Raw genomic sequence first — 21,769 nt, 5'->3', positions numbered from 1 at the left:
TCCAGTCCCGCCTCATTACAAGGCCAAATCTGTTCCGAATTTCGGTATTTAAATAATGTTTCTCAGCCCTGCCCCCTGCGCGCTCCACGTGCCACATTTCAAATGACTGTGCAGGGCAGAGGTGCAGTGTCCCGTGGTAGTTTGCCCATTTTCCGTGCGGAAAGCATACAATAGACGTTTCTTTGCTGGAGACCTGGTTTATGGTGATTGATGTCTGACAGATGTTTTTGCTAACAAGCAGAGAAGTTCTGAAACTTGAATTACTTTTCTAAGAAATTACTGAAAGTATAGCATTGTTCTCTTCAATGATTATAAACGATGATGATAGTTATTGCAGGGATGGGAAGTCTACTCAAACTGTATTGATTTGGTCAGAATCAGCTTAACATCTACCTGCCCTGAGGACGCATTAAAATATTTTAACTTAATTTTCACTCAAAAATAATTAGTGGAGGGGTAAGTGCTCAAATGGTAAGCAGCAGCTTTAAGCAGCAAGCCATGGTTTTCACATGGTGTAGCTCACACCTGACCTGGTGAAAATATGACTACTCAATCCCAATTTGTTAAATAGCACCTGTGTGTCTTTTTCCCCTTCTGTTGAGATCTGAGACAGAGGTTTCATTGATTTTTCTCCTTTTTCATTTTTCATTGATTGATGTTTGTGGAAGTGCAGTGCCTCTGCTATTAATACTTTTAGGAAACCCTGATATTTCAGTGGTAATTGCTGTGGTCATTGTCTCTGTGTAGTACTTGCATGTCATTGCTTGCCATGGTTCTGATAGGCTCTTTCTGTGTTGAGATATGGGAAATATTTTTGTTTTTATAATTGCTAGGGGTTTGCAGAGATCACAGTTTCTACATCAGTATCTATTCAACCAATACCAATTGTCTGTGTCTTTATTCAGATAGAAACCCAGAAGTGGCATGCCTTAAACTAGAAGTTGTATTAACGAGAGATGAATCATGTGATTTTTCTAGCCTAATGTGCATGAACAATGCAATTGTTGGGCTTTCAAAATACCAAATTTGTCATCTAACACTGACATATCAATAATCATTACGTATAATAACATATCGTTTTGTTTTAAAGCTGCAGTTTACGAACAACACCAACCTAGATGTTAGGAATTATTAGCCTTTAGATACTGCTGCATTTTACAGTAGTCTGGCTGAGATGCACCAGACACTGCAGGTGCTGTGGAGGCAGGCAGCTCTGTCATATCACAACCAACCTCAGTTATTTACCTGGCCGAATCCAACAGTCATCAGAGCTGCTGCTCACTTTGTACCAGGTCAAAGTCAAGCAAGCTTGCTATTACTGGTAGTCTCTTTCACACATGTTCCCTCCCACAAATTATGTTCATGCTGGATATGGATGGTCCAGCACAAGCATGTAGGAAACTAAAAGTGCTCAGCAATGCACTATTGAGTTGAGAGTTGCTAACCCTTGCCACTTTTTTTTTTTGTAATCAAATAGTTAAAGACAAATCAGTGTACTTTAAGATGGAAGATTTATACAGCATTTATTTCCCTCTAGTTGTGTGTATATATGTTTTTCTCTGCAACAGACCTGCCCTTATCCCCCTGCTATAGTAGAACCCCAGCGACATGAACCCATTGGGAATGGAGGTTATTCAGAAAACAGGAACTGTTTATAACTTTGAAAGTGAAGTACACATATTTTCATATGAATCATTTCCTGGAATGGCTACTTGCCTAACTACAGACTTAAAAAAAACTCCCATTTTACCAAAAATTGTTTTATAAGTTCATAACTAATAATCAATCAAGCTGTAAGCAGGATCTCATAAGAATTTTTCCCCCAGGGTTTTAATAAGACAGCTTAATAACAACCTGTCCTGAAAACTACTGGCAAAAATTCTACTAATTCTCTAAACTGAGAATTTCTGTTGTATTGATGTGCACATAGTTGTCCTTCATTTTCAGTACTGCATGCTTTTCTTTCTGAACTTTCTTTCTGTACGTTTGCAGAGCGACCCCCACACCACTCTCAGTTCAGTAGTCCCTGAACCATTTCAAGAAAATAAAAAAATATATTGTAACGTGGCCTCTCTCTCTCTCTCTCTATATATATATATATATATATATATATATATATATAATGTTATGGGAGTGAGTAAAACCTTGAGCAAAGGAGTAAAACACTCAGTAATTTCACCAACCAATGAGGAGTGTTTGTTTGTTGTGAGGTAACTTCCTCTCGTCCACCTAAACCCCACCTTGCTTCTCTCGGCTTAGTCACTCTCTTATGCCGTGCGGCCGGTTGATGGAAAGTCCGTTTTTGCGAATTGAAATGATGGTTTCCCTGTGGCTTACCCAAACACATTCTCACTGTATACAATGGTCCTTTGCTATAGTCGGATTTTATTGAAGAAAGGAGGCCGCAGATGAGGAAAAATAAAAACGTATCTACAAACAGTGACAGAATATGGAGTGAATGCGAAGGTAAAACGCCAAACATTCGGCCTGGTAGGCCTTGATTCCAGCAGTAATCTCAGTGAGCCTACACATGAAGCCCAGTGAAAAACGTGAACTTGTTCGAAGGTAGTGTGCGAGTTGCATACATTTAGCTCAGTTGCAAATGTATCAGCCATTCCTGACGGATCGGTGCATTGGCGCACGCTGCTGCTGTTTTCAATTTGCGATGCGTTTGTTGCAGTTCTTTCAGAGAAACCACGGTGCCTTAGGTCCGATTATTTTGTTTGTGCTAAGTCACACGACTATAACCCCGAGTCAGCATCCTGATTAGACTACATAATCGCGATGTTTAGCATAGCTTTTTTGGTTTAAATTATATGCTTTTCAATGAAAGCATAATGTATTTGGGTTTATGGTACTGAACGAGTAGTGCGTGGCAGGGGTCTCCACAGGTTTTACACGCGCTCCTGTTTCATTGTAGAAAAGCGTCTCCTTGGCTGGTTACTGCAGTGGAGCGGGAGAGGGCAGGGTGCTCCTGGGAGCTACAGGGCCGTTTCTCAAGCACAAAAGCTGCTCTCTCATGTGCTGAGCAGGCGGTGCACATCTGGAAGTCTTTAAGGCAAAGCTGACTTCTACGGCTCCAATAACAAGACTGCCCACTTTTTAAATGCCTGCTCGGTTTTTTTTCTTTCCTGTTTGTTTGTTCGTTTCACCAATGTCCTTCTCGTGAATGAGTTGTTACATTTTCTTAAACCGAATATTTGTCACGCTACATTTTTTGTAGCTGCCAGTTTTAACTCTTATTTGGCCGTTCACCAAACTTTTGGAGGTCTTTAAAACGCTGGGGTGCTGTTTTAAAGTAGTGAGGAGATTGTCCCTGAAATTAAACGGCACGATTGAAGAAAATGCAGGTTGGCCCAGAAGTGCAAATAAACAAGTGTAATAAAATGAACAGAACTCTGCCTCTGTCTGTTATTGACGCACTTACAGAATAGTGTTTTTTATTGACGCACAGCGTTCATCTCCGGTATTGATTGATGAAACCACAGGAAACACAATGCAGCATGTTTACTGGCGCTTTCCTTTCACAGAAATTGAATAGGAAAATGTTCTATTTATTTTTATTTTTACTTTGTTGTGTATATTGGCGTGGGCCAGGGGAAATCCATTAGCGAGTCGTAGTTGTGATGGTATTTTACATGGAAATTACTTGTTTATTGACTTTTCATATTTACTTTAATTTTTGTGTAATTTAAATTGCCAGGGGTCTTAATGGCCGTCTGCATGTCTTATAGGTTGCACAGGCTATCGTCCAATTGTCCGTCACCAAAGGCATGGACAGTGGCACTCCACACTGCCCTGGTTTCCCCAGATGAAAAAAAAAGTGCGGTTAGAAAAAATAGATCTTGAGTTCCACAAAACTGGCTAAAAATGAAGTCCGTCTTGAAATGTATTATGCAGCATGAGGGAATTCTTATAAAATATGATGACACAAGCATAAACTCAGTCATGTGTTCATGCATGTACACATAAACTGATTCGTATATACCCATACATCATCCATGTCTTCTGTATGTATTGTATGGCTTGTGTTTAGCAGGCTGTATCAAGACATGCATAACTGTTAGGATTTTATTGTAGTACAGTTGCACAGTTTAAAGAACCTTCCCAAGGGCAGCCCGGTGCAGATTCTCTTAGGATTCAAACCCACAGACCTCTGGTAGCAGGTTAAGTTTCTTATCCTTCTTTCTGGACTTCTGTACTCCAAATAGGTGTCTCCAGATTCTAAAATGAGCCCGCATCACATTTTCCCAGTGTTAGGTGTGGTTTTAGAGTATACATTAATTTTTAAACATGTCTTGAGAGGTAAGTGCACATGCAACCACTTTCACCTTTTTTATATATTAGGCCTGTATAAATAAACGCGGGGAGAAAATACGGATATGTTTCTGGTTGTTTTGAGTGCTGTGGTGAGAGCCGTCTTCTATACGACATGGTTTGTATGAATGTGGTGTGAGTTAGGCAGCTGGATTGTGGTCTGACCCACATCTCAGCTCCAAACAGCAGGCATCCTGAAAAAGCTTTTAATGAATCTGCACCAATCATTAGCCATGGGAAATAAATGTTTTCTTCAGTATTTAGCCACAGCATTTCAAAAATAATAATCTGATAACTGAGACCATAGCTCCCCAAAGAGGGAGCATTTTCCTCTGTGATATCAAGCATTATCGTATTGTGCATTTCCTCCTTTAAAATAGTTGGTGTGAGTCACTGCTCTATTTCCTGGTGTGGAGAGTTATGTGATTGGCACAGATTATAAGATTTTGGAGGCAGAAAAGATCTGCAGCATGCTTTTGTGATTATTTTATGGAAAGGGAACGATTGCATCTTTTTAAAATCCTCTCCTGGTCTCCAGTGTCCTGGATTTCCTATTTAAAAATAGCTGGGTCTGTTTTGTTAGTGCTGAGTTCAGCGGATAATGAGGGCAGCAGAAGTTTCCTCTCTTGCTGGCAGGGTTGGTTGTGGAGGGCAGACACCGCGGTACAGCTGTGGCCACCTGTGCATGGTGCTGTCCAGGCCCCCTCTGTCACGTGGCGTGCATTTGCACGCTCATGTGTTCTTTCAGTTCGTCTCTCACTTTCACTCTGGTGTCACAGCTTGTGTACAACACAACCATAGAGATCCAAATGCCTTTTAGGCAGGACAAGTTGCATCATGTGGTTAGAGCAAGCCTCCTATGCTGTCAGCAGTGACATAATCATTTGCATGTGAGACAGGTTGAAGGACACTCCCTCAGTCACTCATTCACTCATTTGCTCACTCCCTGAGTCACCCCTTCACTTATAATCTCATTCACTCATTTGCTCACTCCCTGAGTCACCCCTTCACTTATAATCTCATTCACTCTCATTTGCTCACTCCGCATTTTCCTCTCTCGCATTTCCGCTCTGTATTTCTCTCGCAAAGTACTGGGTTGTTGAAGCGGGCGGGTGGATTCCGATTTTGGAGAGGTTGGAATATATATTCGGCCGGGCTTGAGGCTCGCCAGCTGTGGAGGCTCCTTAATGAATCACCACGGTAACCAGGCCTAGACAGGAAGTCAGGGGCAGCACGGGAAGATGGCCAACAGTGACACAATGGCCTTCGTTTTTCGATGAAGGTTTTTTTGACAATCTCAGCAGAGAAAAGGCCTATCTGTCCTTCCACTGGGGGGAATGGAAAGGAGGAGAAAAGAAGGAGGGGGATTGGAATAATAATTGGGCCACTTTTTGGGGAGTGCTTTTCTCATTTTCGGCTAATTTCTTTCAAGCACAGGCATGTTGCTGGGAAATCGGAAACCTTTATGACCTGACCTTTCCATGTGCCAGGTGGACTCATGTGAAGTGCTCACTTGTTAGAGGTGTGTTTTGTCCTAAAGACCCATTCATTTCCAATCACATGAAACCCCTCTTTCAGAACATTTCTGCCATCTGGAACATGGTTAAGAAAGTTGGTTGAGTTGTTGGATGATGTCTGTGAGCTCAGAAAGTCTGGTCTTAACTGTAGACTTGTTGGTTGAGTAGCTTTGTAACCTTTTTAGCATTGGAATAAAAAAATGCTAATATGAAAGATGTACAGTTTCCTCATCCCAATGTAACTCCTGAGGTTGATGTAGTCTGTACAGAGCTCAGAAAGCTGAAGACTTGTCTTCCAGAGTTCCTTTGCAGGTTTTCCGAATAATTTCCACCATGTCGTACAGAATTGTTTGGCTGCATTAACATTAACGCTCTTGCCCCCTAAAAAATCTCTTTAATTTCCATTTTCAGTGCTTTTAGCCATTGCAGTTCCTATCACTGGCTGGCGTTTCCCAGCATGCGTCACTGCTGGCCCCTGGTGTGGTGTTGTCATGAGTGGAAACCCCAGCTGAGTGGCTGTGGTCCACTGTGGTGGCTCACAGCATTGCATGGCTGTAAAATTTAGCTCTGCATCGTGGCGGGGGTGGAGAGGCAGGGGATTTCTGGCTAAGTGGAAGCAGGTTTACCACTAGGTGAATTCACCATTGACACCCCATGCTGCGGGCTCTGATTCGATTTGTGCAACCAGCTCTGGCCAGAATAGGATTGAGTTGCACCTCCATCCTCCATCTCTCCCTCTCCTCCTCTTCCTGCTCCCCTTGCCAAAGTCCCATAGCTCCACCTGCAATTTCCAGAGGGGCTTTGAAGTAGCCTTGCTTGTTAGACCCGTTATCCTCAGATGTGAGACGATTTCGGAGGTGAGTTATTTCTTCAGACGAATCATCATCTCGTATCGGTAGGGCTCAAATTGCAGGCAGGGATTTGAGCCAACTCAACCAATGACCTGTAACAGAATGCTTCTGAAGCCTGATAAAGATTTTAAAGTTTTAAAAAAATCTTTGTTTCAATTTGATATTTATTCAGATGATACTATTAAAAGCATGCATTTGCATTAATTAATTTGGCTATGCTTTTCCCCAAAACCAATTGCAATGCCCTTAAGACAAACAACACCCAAAGTATAAAAAAAAACAGGATGACTACAAGCACCAGAGCAGAATAGGCCGTAACACCACAGATGTTCTGTGAAGAGCCGACCAGAATTGGCCACGGTCCACGTGTGTGGCCTCATATTAAGTATGTGAATTGAATCTTCCTGTGCAAAAATAACGAAAATGGATCCGATTAAAGCTAACGGTAATGGCTTCCCTCTGTCTTTATTTTCGTCTCTGTCGGACTGTGTTAAAAGACACGGCCTTGTGTCTCGTGTCTGTGTTTGTTTTCCCCTGAGGGGCGGGGGTGGGGGAGGCTGTGTGGAACGTTGGATTGATGTGAGTGTGTGCGTGTGTGGTGGGAGGGGGTTGTTGTTTGGGTGGTGTGTAGAGAGGGGCACGGGGGCAGTGAGGTAAGGTGCTGCTGTTTTAAAACGGGCTGCAGTGTGTGTAAATACAGAATTTCTACTTCAGATGCACTGAACGTTGAGGGCTTTTGTTCCAGTCTCCTCTCAGCAGATTATGGGGTGACACAGAGGGACAGGTTCCCAGTGGAACTGCACAGGAAAAGCAAACAGCGTGCAATTTTGGTTGGGCCTGCGGCCGGTCACGCATGTCTTAAAACAACACGCTAGGCTGAGTGGGCACGCCCGGCAGACAGGACGCAGCCATTTGCGTGTAATAACGTAACGGGGCGGCGGGAAGTGGGAAATCCCCTCAGATAAATGCGTTTCGGGCTTCGAGGTCCCTCCTCACCAGCGTGGCACTGCAGGCTTTGGCTTGGAGGGCTCCTCAGAGGTTAGATCCCCGTATGAAATGTTTTTCTTTTTCCCAGCAGATGGAAAAGTGGCCCTGGAGGTAGGGCTTCCCCTTATTCACCCCTGGCTGCCTGCTCCTCTGAGACAGAGCCTTGGGATCCTCTGGTACTGCTGCTTGCTGCCGCCTCAGATCGGTGTTATTTAATAGGGCTTCAGGAAGCTTTCCAGCCCAGTGAGCTGAACTTCTGCAAATTTAGCCTTGCATCCCCAGAAGGTCACGGCAGCCCTGAGTCATGTTCTCACTGAATTCAAATAGTGTGTTAATATTTCCACCGTGGAGAATTCAGCTCTCCTCCCTGCTCTGGTCTGTCAGGGCTGGCACGTGCGTGCGTGAATGCGTGTGTGTGCGTGTGTGCACATGCGTTTGTGTGTACATGTGTCTGCGTTTATGTCTGACTGTGCTTGTGTGTTGACTCTGCATGTGTACGGGTGTTTGTTCATGTGTGTATATGTGTGACTGTGTCTGCCCGTGTGTGCATCTGTAAGTGTGTTTGATCGTCTGTGTGTGAGTGTGTGCTTTATGTAAGCACAGTGTAAGGCCGCTGTTAAATGTTATATACTGGCTTGTCCTTGGCTTGGCTTGTTACCCACTGCATCTGTCTGCCATGTTATCCTTCTAGAATAGTTTGGAATTTTGAACCAGCCCTTGGCTGATGTGCAGTGCCAAGGCCACCAGATTTGACACTGAGTCAGCTTTATCCGTATTTATTTATAATCCTCTTTTAAAAGTGGAAGCCTTTGGGTCCGTAGCGGTACCTCTGCTGTGAAACAGGATATATGGCAACACGGTTTGTGATGCATGCATAAGGACTGCATTGGGTTATATTTCACGGGTTGGCTTCTGGAATTCATTAGGATTTGCAACTTACTTCTGCTTTTGAGGTATGCATAATGTCATTTCAAGTTCCACTTTTGTAGTTTGCAGAATTTTTTTTGCTCCTTATAGAATGGTCTTTTGGTGTGCAAGTTGTGTGCTTAACCTTGGTTGTCTTATTGGATTAATTTTTGAAAATGGATGCATTTTCAGACTGTGTGGCATTTAGGGCTCATATGTAAAGTGCAGGCATGTGCAGACATTGTGCATGGGGAATTTGGGGCATATCTGTAAAGTACATGCATGTGTAGACCATGTGCAGGGATAGTTTGGGTGCATCAGTGTTGTTTTGAGCTTTGACCTGTCTGTGCCGGATCTGTCCACGCTCTCAGTCCTGGGGTTTACTGATGGGCACCCAAACCCCAAACAACCTATCCGGAACCTGCTCTGCCTGCAGTCCTGGGTCAAATATGAACAGAATTCTGTTAACATTAGTTGAAGATTTAAAATGTAGGTAAAATAAAAAAACAAAATTTTGGTCGAACCCTTCAAATTTTCAGTGAAGGGTGTTAACTTATCAAGCAAAGCATTTGATGAAAGAAGAAAGTTCTCATTATTGGTGAAAATTATTGGTCTAAGGGGTAGGTATTTTTAAATTATTATTTGACCTAGATCTGTCGTGCCTGCTCATTCCCAGTGTCTGGGTCATTGGATGGTCCTGCAGGCATGATCTTGGATGGGGGGTGTCAGGCTGTTCCTTGGCACCCCCCAGGATGGTCAGGCTGTGGAATGCGGCTGTGCACTCTTTTACGACCTTGTGGTGGAAGTCTGGGAGCAGCTGCTCCTGATAGACTGGTCCTCTTTGCCTCCTCCTTGTCAGCATCTCCTCAGGTCAAAGACAGTGTGATGTTGAGGGAGATCCAACACCTGTTTCTGGCAGAGAGTGTTTAATGCTGAAGTTGTATTCAACACTAAATCTCCAAACCTATTAGCTAAAAGCACCTAAAGCACTATATATACGAAGTCTCTCACTTACAACACCTGCTACAGCGCTTAATAATAACAATAATTTTTATTTGTGTAATGCATTTTCATACAAAGAACTGCTACCCAGAGTGCTTTACATTAAAATGATATAGCTAATAAACAAGACAAGAAAAATGTAAGACAAGAGAGCTAAAATGTAAAATAATAATAGTAATAACACTGTGTGACAGGTTTTTGTAGTTACTACTGCTACTGCTGTGACAAATGACTTGGCATCATCTTGTTGCCTAAACCTTCATTAAGTCAGTCTGGATACACCTCATTTGCCATACACCTCAATGTAAACGGCCGTCCCCCAGCTGGCATCAGACTCTTTGATTCACTTGGTGTTTCAGTTGCGACCTGCCAGCGTCAGCTGCATATGAAGTGTTGTTCCCTGATATAACGACTGCTCAGCTCAGCTGGTGGACCAGAGACTAAGCTCTAAGAGAGTGCGTGGTTTTTTGTGCTCCCCTAAATTCACAGCATGTTAATGTGAGGAGAGGGGACCGCAAATACGAACTGGCATTCCAAAAAAACAAGTTAATTATAAAAACTGGTAAAACAAACGATAAAAAACAGGCCTTATGTGCGGCCTGTGTACACACGCCAGCCAGTGTACGCACGCTAAGCAGATACAGCGGTAATCTGTTCTTTCTGCTTGAAACTGAAGTTTTGCTGGGGCCTTGGATGGCACTCAGCTGTTTTTTTTCTTGCCCAGCGTGATTTGCTCAGATTTAGCGCTGGCCGTGTGCCAAGATAACCCTGTTTGCTCTGACTGTGGACGTCTCTATGATTGAGTGCGCTAGGCCACGTTTGTGTGCATGCTCGTGTGCTGGTCTGCTCCGGTCATGTTTCGCATTAATGTCGATTGTGCTTGGGCAAATCGTCCGGTTACTGTAGCAGCTCCGCGATGGGCTGGCTGGATCCAATCAAGTCTTATTCTTTGCTATTTCTTTCTTATATTTCACGGGTACACTTTCAATGTACACATTTGGCAATTTCCATCTGCGGTTTCATTTTGGAACTCGGCAAACTAACACAATTGCATGCTAGCACGTTTATTTCATAGTGAATTCAAGTTGAGGACGAATTTTGATTGAATGCAGGCCTATGACACAATCGTGTGAATGTGGTTACTGTCGAGCACATGACATGATGATTAGTGCAGAATTATCTCAGACTGGGGGAATTTGGTTAGTTGTTTTGTGAGAAACCGGGAGGGCTTGAGTGTCATTAAGCATAGCCTGAAATGCTAAAATAAATATCCAGCAATTTCGATATGTTGCATATTCAATTTAAGGTTTGCCTGATCTGTTAGACTTGGGTTAAATAGTTCAAAATACCCCTTTCATTATTTTTTTAATATGCAAGCATTCTGAACAAAATTACTAGCACAGTGGGGTACGCACAAAGAGGAAGAGTCCGCTTTGTCTCTGATTGCTCTTTCTCTCTCCTTGCTCTTCCTTGCACTGTAGCGATGCTCCATCTGTGTTCTGTCTCTCTTCTGGAGCACTGGAAGCCCTGCTTCTCGATATCAGATGAGGTGAAAGGCAGAGTTTTTTGACAGTATACCGGCAGCTGTTGTCCAAGTTTCCTTCAGTGAGGTAATCTGCCTGTAGTTTCGGGAGGTGGGCTTCTGCTTTAGTAATTAAAATGGTATGCTCAAACAATAATGTTGTTCATAAAAGGATACTGCTTATTACATTGTGTACAAAAAAATCCATGAGAATTAGAGTTTCTTAGATATTTGAGACATTAACAACACATTTGACAAAAAAAGTAATTTACAAAAAAATTTTACAGTTTGTCTGATGTGTTAGGAAGTGTGTGACGTGAGAGGCCTTTTAAATGCTCCAGAGTGTTTTTGTTTTTTTCGTGGACATGGGAGAGCACAAGGTAAGTTTTCCAGACCACTGAAACAATGCTGGGGCAGAATTGGGCCAGGCAGTTTGTGCCAAGGACAGACTTCCACGCAGTGCAGTATCAAGCTGCAATGTTATACTTTTATTTGGTTCTTTAAACCCCCATATTTCCATTGGAGTGAATCCTTGTTTATTGTTTTACGAGATTCCACCACAGACAAATATCTGTATGTTGGTAGAGGAGGTTTTCATTTGGTCAGCAGACACCTTTTTACATGTACATTTTTATGCATGTGTTTTATACGTATATGTTTATTGAAGTAGTTCAAGTAAAGTAGTGCAATTCAGGAGAAGATGGTACAATGACCCACCTGGGAATCAAACCAGTAACCTTCTGGGTACAAGCCAAGTTTCTTAACAGCACACATCGCTTGCTCCCACGTGCAGGACTCTCACTTGTGGCTCATTTCGTTCTGTAAAATTTTATCATCTGTGGAAAGGGCTCTGGTTTGACATTTAACATGCGTAACACGTGATTAAAAAAATCCCGTGATAACACGCTAACGCTATATTGCTCATTTAACGAATCGGGAGAATAAGGCGGTTCTCTGTTTCTAACGCATTTTTACGAGCGGGAGACTTCTCGTCCGGCGAAGGGCCTTCGGTTGTGTTTGCTTCCGGCGGCGGTTCCTGTAACCTGCTTGTCACGGTAAAGTGGAGAGAGCGGTAGGACCAGCGGGTCGTAAATAGCGCCGGCGTTCCTCGCTGTGCAGCGACCCCGTGGCTGGTTTGCTTGCCTCGAGGCTCCCGTCGCACAGGAAGCAACCTGCTGGCTCTGCTTCAGAGCGGGCCCTGTCAGAGGAAACGCCGCGTTGTGTTTTGTTTGGAAATGGATTCTGCATACTGGCTTATAAAAACAGAGTCCGAAGAGGGGAGAAAGCCAGCGGGCCCCCGCAGAGGGGGAAACAGTCAGCTTTAGTGTGATTTATTCTTTTCTTCACCTGGCCGAGCCAAAAAAACTCAGCCCTCTCTCCTGGTTGCGCTTAGCCGTAAGATAGCAGAGCAACAGGCAGCGGGGTTTGCTTGTTCATCCACCTTTTTAGCCCCTGTTCATTAGCGAGCATTGTGAAAGACAGCAAAGTTTGTGACTCACCAGGCCAATCATAATAGGATTAAATGGGCCTGTTGAGGATAAGGTTGTTTCTAATATGTACATGGCGGTGTGGTTCTACTTGGCTAACTGACTGTAGTTTAATGCTTGGGAAACTGGGCTTGTCACCAAAAGGATTCAGGTTTGATTCCCTGGTAAGACACTGCCATTGCACCATTGATCAATGTACTTAACCTGAAGTACTTCAGTATCCAGCTGTATAAATGGATACTATGTTAAAATGAAAAAGCTGTGTAAGTCACTCTGTATAAGAGTATCTGCTAAATGCCTGTATTGTAATGTAAGAGGTAATGTAAGAATTAAAGAACACCTTGATGTCCTTGCTAGATTTATTGTCAAAGCATTGGCATTGGTAACAGTGAGGCTGTGAGAGTTGCTTATACCCTCTGGGGTGTTGGGTTTTTATTATTTATTTTGTGTTTTTGGGGGGGGGGGTGTGATGCCCTTCCATCTTGTAAGATTGCCCCCTCTCTCAGTGCTAAGGGGGGAGGGTGGTAGACTATCAGGTGTAGGGTCCTACTGTCCTGAATGGGGGAGGGGGGAGGGGGGAGGAGAGTGGGGGTGTCTAGGGGGGTTTTCAGACATCAAAAGGTCACTGCTGGGTTTTTTTCCAGACATCAAAAGGTCACTGCTCTGAGGAATGTCTCCAGTAGCCTTGCCCCTCTGCCACCCCCCTTTCCTTTAGGGTGTTTTAGGGCTGACCCCTTTCCCCCAGGCTGTCTCCCCCCCGCCCCCCAGCCCTGTCCACACACGGGTCTTGAAAGATCATTATCTCCCGTGACTCGCAAATGGTAGATGGGCTTTTAGCACTTGCTCAGCTCAGAGTGAAGAGACTTGGGTCCTTAAGTGGAAATTCTTTGCCGAGTTCAAGATCATGGTGGCCTGGTTCTGTTTGAAATGGTCCTCGTCTGCTACTTTTGTGGGAGGTTGGAGTGGAGGGTGGAGGGTTAGGGATCTCACATTTTACAAGGATCAGAGTGTTATAGCAAGTGTTTTAGCAAGGGCAAAAAAAGAGGTCAAGTAAGAGCTACAACATTCCATAACGCTTTAGAACTTTAGAACACTGCTACTCGTCTTTTTCCTAATTCTGATCTGCATTGATGAGCAGGTTAGGAGAATGACTTCAGGTAGTTTTGTATAGCAGTATCGCAACACACTCATCAGATCAACCTGGTTTCTGTATTTGCATTAAACTGAAAGTATGAATTTGACCCAGAATGTATAGCAGCGACAGCCCTAATTTAATTTTCTCATGAGAAAATGAGAAAAAAAACTTTATGAGAGGATCTTAGTAGTAATCACTTAAAAAAAGAATATATAAACAAAAGTTAAGGTAGCTAGAAGAGAGGAAGCATTTAAGTTTTTTTCTCATGTTTTTGTTTTCTGGTCTAACTGGTGTGGAAATACTGGGGAATGTAGTCCACGCTTCTAACTGCACATCTCCCCCAAACTTCCCCCCCCCCCCCCAAAAAAAACTGGAACTCCTGAGGGCATCACTCATCCTAAGTAGAGCAATGGCTTGCACCCTGGGTGCTGTCCTGGGCGTCGCCAGTCCCGTCCGCCTGGGAGATGCAGTCTCGCCTGAAGTGCAGAAAGAGACAATTATCACTCAGCTTCTCTCTCACTTCCTCCCAGGACGATACTAAAATGTGTGAAAGGACCCCCCCCATGCCCAATTCCTGCCCCCTACCCCTCCCTCTCCAAAAAAAAAAAAAACAAGGCCATGGTGATGGACAAGGGGGGGAAATAAAGCTGTCGAATGGACATTGTGAATGGCCAGGTAAGAGCAATCATTCCAACCTCCAACCTTCCATGATGACATAATCCCTTTTTGCCCTACTTCTGGGTTTTGGAGAAACACCTTTAGGGAAAATAAAGCTGAAAAGGGATGAGTGCTGGCAATATTGCTAATGATGTTTCCACAGCTTCTATAGTCTCATCCGATAATTAACTGACCAGGTGTTCTCAACAGTTCAGGTTCATTCTCCCAATGCTGAAGCTAAAATATTCCAATTTCGTACTCATGAATATTCATGACAAAGCATGAAAAGTACAGTATTGCAGCCTTGGACATTATTTGCGGAAATATAGCACTGGAACCTGTTACCACCCAGAACCCCTTGTAGTTTAGAAGTGAAGGGAAAGAAAGGAAAACACTTAGCTCTCAGTAGACACAAGGTTTCTCTGTGGGGTCCATGGAGGGCCTGAGTTTATTTATTTAAATGTTGTTACTGTGGGGACCAGAGGGTCCACTGCTGCCATTCTCGAGGCTATCGTTCAGACCCTAAAAGGAGAGGGTGATGGAAAACAGGTTTGTCACTAAAACGCCTACTGTTTGGACAGGAGAAGAGGTTATTAATAGCACCCCTCCCTGAAGGCTGTTTGGGTGATGGGCCTGACCAGCACTGCCGAGAAACCAGCATGACACTGTGTGTGTGGTCAGGAAATGACCAGCACCTCTTGAAGGTGACCTTCGATCTATGGTTCTAAATTAGGTTCTTAGGCGTGTGCACAGTTACTCTGATGAGCAAATTTATTTTTGTATTCATTTCACTGTGAAATTTGTGACAGCAGTTCCGTGGCATTTATTACTTATTGTGTTATGAATCATTTTATAGCGTGTTTGTGGTGACATAAATGCTCCTTGTGAAATCAGTTGCATAGCTCTTGGAAATTTGCATTAACATGTGAAGGGTAACTGGTTTTATCAATAATTTTGATGTGGGAGCATGCCACAAGTTTTGATTCATTTTATTCGGAAAATGGCATGTTGTATTTTACTGCATTGTTATTGTCAGCTAGGATGTTTAGATTGTTAAATCTAGAGCAGAAATATGTTAGTGATTAATTTGTCATTTTACGGTGCAACCGCATTGATTTTAAATGTAGAAATAAGTGGTTGACCGTTGCCTCACCCTTTGAAAGCCAGGAAATGCATTTAACAGGATTTGTCTCCTTATGAATGAAAAAAACTGGCGTAGAAATGATGGCAAAGAAAAATGGTCTCTGCTTTTATAATTTTATGGGGAGGACAGATGGATGTTTTAGCAAGAGCAGCAGTCCTCTTTGGGAGATCGTTTCTACTTTTTCCATATGTTGGACAAACTGGCCTTCTGGGTGACCAGTTGGCTACTGTTCCAGTAAATCTAATCCAGCTGGCTGTTTTATTGATTATTGATCTCTTCCTCAAACAAAGTGTGTTTCTTTTTTTGAGGGTGGGGGGCATGAGGAAAATCAATAAATAAAACACTGCTTGGGCACACCTCTGGCCTTTTACAAACAGTTTTCACTTCGCTCTAATCTCTCTCTCTCGCTCTCTCAAGCTCTCTCTCCCTGTCATTTTCTTTGACCTACCCCTGTCAAAAATTGAACTGCTGCAACTTATTGAAATAAAATGGTCAGAAAATACACAATATGACCAAAAGTATCTGGACACCCCTTGTCTGGGGCCATTTTTAATGGTTTGGGCTAGGCCCCATAGTTCCGGTTGAGGTAAATCTTAATGCAATGACATTCTAGGCGATTCTATGCATCCAACTTTGTGGCAACAGTTTGGGGAAGGCCCTTTCCTGTTTCAGCATTACATTGCTCCTGTGCACACAGCGAGGTCCATATATAAATGGTTTTGTCGAGATTGGTTTGGCAGGACCAGACTGGCCTGCACTGAGCCCTGACCTCAGCCCCATCCAACACCTCTGGGATCAGTTTGAAAGCCAACCGCGATCCAGGCCTAATCATCCAATCAGTGCCTGACCCCACGTAGGCTCTTCTGACCGAACGGAAGCAAATCCCTGCAGCAATGCTCCAAAATCTAGTAAAAGGCCTTCCCAGGAGAGTAGTGGTTGTTATAGCAGCAAAGGGTGGACCAACTCCACATTAATACCCATAATCTTGGGTAAGATGTTGGATGTCAGATGTCCAAATACTTTTGGCCATGTAGTGTATATTGCAATGCTTTGCAATATATGGCCAAAACTAAAAAAAAATCCTATTATTTTAGATATACTGCAATATATTTAACAAAAAATCATTGCTGTGGTACTATACCAGAACATTCTGTTGTTCATAGGCTTCCAGCAGACAGGTGACGTGGTAGCTGCTAGTCAGGTGACAAAGGGGCGGGCAGACAAGACTGTCTCAAAGCACCTGCAACAATGTCAGCTGGATCCACACCATGAGAACCTCTCTTTAGTATGGCTGGGCTCAAATCCTGGAATGCAGGAACAGGTGCTTTCCAAGCACACCACCCCCTTCCAAAACACATTCACACACGAACACACAGACAGACACACATGTGGTCTTTTCATACACATACATACACACACACATACACCAGTGATAGATTTCAGATTTAGATTTTTTGCCCCTCCTGTTAAACCTGCACATCACTTAAGCAGTTATCTCTGTGATGTACTCTGGTCTGCTCCCTGGCGTAATTCCTTTGGTAATTGCTGCTCTATTAAGTCGTATTTAATTGACTGAGCCTGTGAGATCCACTCTGTATTGTAATAACATCATTAACAATGTTTAAGTCCTGGCCCCAATGCATAACTACACTGTTTGGGCATAAGAGGCCATACAGATTTATTATATCTGAGCCATGACATGTATCCATCACAGAGCCAAAGGAGATGCCTAGCTCTCATAAGCAGAGGGCCACTAGTGTTTTTAACTTGGGTGATGTCTTTTGATTTCATTGACAGCTTGATATATTTTGTCAGCACTGAAGTCCACTCCCCCCAGACAGAGCCCACTGCTTTTGGCCATTTACAATTAGTGTGCTACAGTAAATTCCGATCAAGCTTTTAAACCGGACAGGCCAAAAGCCAAAGTGCCTCTAGACGCTGCACATCAAACCCTTTCGTGGTCAGAAGGAAAAGCCTTCTCTTATATAGTCTTATATGGAAGGAAAGTGATGTTTAGGTAAAATCCAGTTTATTACGCTTTCACATGGTGATTCTTTTTTCAGTGCAAATGGAAATTGAGGTGGCATAGATGGTCTAAGCCATGCCCCTCCTCCCAGCCCAGTCAATGAGTTGATATCTGTGTTCCTAATCGGCTCTTATCTACTCACAGGACCCAAATGCAGGCCAGTGTAAGACAGCTGGAGCCTATGCACATTTTGGGGTCCTAGTGAAGTATTGTTGTAAGTTGTAAGAAAATGGCAGAAAAATAAATTACAGTGTCCTTCTGGGTGTGCTGTACTGGAAAGTGTTATGGAGCAGAGGGCCAATATGTGGCCCTAACAAAGTGATTACCCTCCAGGCTGTTTGAAGAGGGTGTGTGGACACAAAGATGTCTTACAGAGGAGATGTGTTTGTTTGAAAGCTCTGGGGTGTAATATGGAGCTGCTGGATGTGTGATCTGTAAGGTTTTGTGTAGGTGTGAGCCCCCACTCCCCTTCCCTAACTGTCTCTAGAGAGTCCTCCCAAACTGACGGGACATCCGGTACAAGCTCTTCCAACCTCTGTGGGTGTGTGCGTGCGTGCGTGTGTGTTAGACAGAGAGATAAAGAATGGAGTGTGCATGTTTGTGAGACAGAGACCGAGATAAAGAATGGAGATGTGTGTGTGTGTGCACGTGTGTTTGTGAGAGAGAGAGATGCAGATAAAGAAGGAAGTGCGTGTGTGCCTGCGTTTGTGTGTGAATTTTTCTGATACAGTTTTCTGAGAATAGATGGAATTTGGAATCAGACGGTTGGTATGTTGAAGCACAGGATGTACCACAAAATGTATTGTTTTTTTAACCCGCTGAACATTTCAGTTGATCATCCCAAGTGTGGGCAGTCTTCATTCTGAGCAAGTCTCATTCCTCGTTTTCCATTATGACTCATCTGTCATCTCTGAATCAGATGGACTGTTATATTAGGTGTTTTCAACATCACCCCGAAGACCATTGCATAATGGCAGTAAAAAAAAGGAACTGAACACAAAATCCCAAAATAATCAACAGGTAACTGACTTCCCAGCTAACACAAAATGTTCTCATAATGTTGCTGCCATGTTGTGAAAATGTTATAACATTGACAAAGCGTACCAGTAGTATTGTGAGAAAATTTTGGGTTAGCTGGGATATATTTTTCTGTTAGTACTAAGAAAAAGCTATTCCAAGGCTGTGGAGATTATCGTTAGGGATGTCACTGTGTAAGAAGCCCTATGTGTAATTACAGGCAATGCACTGTGTTAGACGCAGTGTAATTGAACTTAAATATCACGGAGCCTTTTGCCAGGAAAGTGAGGTTAGGTCTGCTTCCTGTCAGAACCTGGTTTCCACTATAAAATGGAGGCAAAGAATTCCAAAGTCTCAGAGATTTTAAAGAAGAAAGAAAAAACATTTTCCAAGTCCTTATACACCGCGAAATTCACGGTGTTGTCCATCCAGTTCCTTTGGTTGCCTTCATAGTCTTATATGCAGTCAAAATTCTGTGGGACGTGGAATTTTTATATTGAAAAAATAAATTGGCTTTATATTTAAAAGGAATCTGGGTTCAACCCATGAAATTCAGTATCAATGTAATAGTTAATTTGCTGTGAAAGCTAAAACAACAAAAACTATCCTTGAAGCATGTAGAACATACAAACAAAGAAAATCAAGGCATTCTTTAGCCTGATTTGAATGTTAGATATTTTAGATTAGAAGAGATGTCTCCAAGCCTCCCCCCCACCCCCACCACTACCCCCCAACTGTGGGGTGATGTGTTAGCCTGTGTGTATGGTAATCAATGTTTGCTCCTTGTCTCAGATAAACAGACATGGTAACTTGTTTATCCAGCTCAAATAGGCAGTAGTGTTGGGAACAGTCCTGAAGGCACCATGGCTATCAGCACACAGTGGTGCGAGGGGGGTGTTAATGGGATGTTTATCTGGCATGTGACAGCACAAACAGCCTCACTACCTTTTACTTAGTATTACCAGGGTCGTCGTTTTAAAGAAGAAGTATAACCGATTAATGCTGTAATGTTCTGCCTTTGCTGCATACACATGAAACTAAAAAACATGCTGGAAATGCACACTCCGAAAAAAAACAAGGACACACACATTCTCATAGAAAACAAAGACACACACAGACTCACAAAGAACAAGGACTCACACACACAAACGAGTACGGAGTACGGACACAGGTGGACGCACATACCCTCACACAAAAATGGGTACAAACTTATGCATGCACACTTATGCAAGTCCTCAAATCTATACATGTACGCAAATGCTCTCACACAAAAACAGGTACAGGGACACACGCATTAGGCTTTGATATTTTCTTCTCATATTTTTCTTGTTCCCTAAAAGCCTGTGGTCTTAAGTGATGTTAAGCTGAAAGTGAATTCCAAGAGTGAGTGGGCATTTGTCTCTGTCCCTATCATAAACGAATGCATTGAAAAAAATGCTGCTTTTGATTTAGAATTCATAGATCAGACCTAAACATCTCTCTGATTATGCCTTGTGAAGTCCTGTATAAAATGCAAGCCATAATGGTTTATTAACCCTGATCCTACCATTGCTTTAGAGCAGAGGTGTCCAGTTTTATCTGAAAAGGGCCAGTGTGGATGCAGGTTTTTGTTATAGACCAGCACGATGACAACTGATTCAACTAATTACCTGATCATGGACTTTAATCCATGGATAAGTACAATCAGGTGGCTTAGTGCTGGGCTAAAACAAAACCTGCACTCCAGCCCTTTTTCGATAAGATTAGACATCGATAAGCACGATAAGCTTGCTCTTTTGACCATTGGCTATAAATGGAGGATCTGTTAGCTCTACATCGACGTGTCCTTATGCGTGCACTCCCCATCAAACAGTTCTGTCCTGCAGACCGCCAAGGAGCAAGCACTCGCGTGCCAAACAGCAGTTTGATTGTACAAGACCTGAGAAAGAGACTGTTGTGTCCAAGGAGGTGACTGGCCTGCTGTTTCCACTGCTAAAGGGGAGAGAGAGGGAGAGGGAGAGTATAAAGAAAACAGGTTGACCACACAAATCAAGGTAAACCAATTAAAAAGGGCACATTAGCTCGCGCAGGTTCTCGTTAGGAAACAAATTGCTTGTGTTGAGCTTTGTTCTCTGTAAAAGACAGAGACCCGTGTGTGTGTCGTTAAATGTGCACAGAGGAGGTTTGTTTCAGAGTGAACATTATATTTCTTGAAAACATACAATCTGTGTTTGTTCCATAAGCACCACTTTAAGGCAGTCAGACGCACAAACGAGAGTTGTTTTCATGGTAATTTAAGTACTAAGACTTTAGGCTCGTTTCTTTGGTTTCACACTAAGGGGGCATTTCTTTTAATTTGCGCAACACTTTCTATCTTGGGGCAATGTTTTTGATGAACCATTATTCTGACAATGAAAATGAATATGTAATTAAACTGGGGAGTTGGTTGACTTTAAGTAGAGCCAGAAATCAGCCAACAATGCCAACAATGCCAAATGGGCCAGAAAGCATTTGTATGAATGACAGGTTTGGTCTTCTTTGCTTTGAAATGAAAGGCGGCACCACATTTTTAACAGTATTTTGAAATGCATTTAGAAACTACAGTCACCCACAACCCAAACTAGAATAAAAAAAACTCAAAAGAATGCATGGTGAAGTAATTTTCTGCATTTGTTCTAATGACAAATCCAGGAGCCAATCACAAAAGCTTTAAAAAAATTTGAATCCCCTTTTCTCATCAAGGGCTTAACATGACTAAGCATCAGAAAGCTGTATTGTAGAAATGTACTTTGGCTTATATATTGACGTTGAATTATCCAGGCTTTTCTTTTCTCCAGTTTAATGTCATGGATTTTGACCTGATGCAGCTTTCTCTAGCCTGCAGCCGCATGCTCTCAAACATTATACTGCAGTATTTTTGATTCAGCAGGAATCAGGGTCTCCCTTATGAATCCTTGATGCATAAGCATATGCAAAAGCACAAGTATTCAATAACACGGCCCTCAGAGTCCAGTGCTTTGGTCCTGTCAGTTCTGTGGGAGGTGTCTGTGACACCAACCAGAACATGACTACCCACCCCCTCCTCTCCCCCATACCCCCAACCTCCCCCCCTCAGCACCTCCACCCCCACCCCCACCCCCACCCCGGCCCACCCTGCCTGCTGTCAAAACTGTGTAATTAGCACAGAGCAAGCACTCCTTGAGTTATCAGAGAGTCTCCTGT

General features: G+C 43.1%; 1 protein-coding gene across 1 annotated transcript in view; it reads left to right on the top strand.

Moving 5' to 3' along the window:
- Window positions 1-21,769, top strand: part of abtb2b (ankyrin repeat and BTB (POZ) domain containing 2b) — a 49,285-nt gene that overhangs the window by 1,832 nt on the left and 25,684 nt on the right. The window lies entirely within an intron of this gene.

The sequence above is a fragment of the Anguilla anguilla genome, chromosome 16 (assembly GCF_013347855.1).
Source record: "Anguilla anguilla isolate fAngAng1 chromosome 16, fAngAng1.pri, whole genome shotgun sequence".
NCBI lineage: Eukaryota > Metazoa > Chordata > Actinopteri > Anguilliformes > Anguillidae > Anguilla > Anguilla anguilla.
Note: the sequence above shows the minus strand (reverse complement) of the source record. Positions and strands in the feature narration are given on the sequence as shown.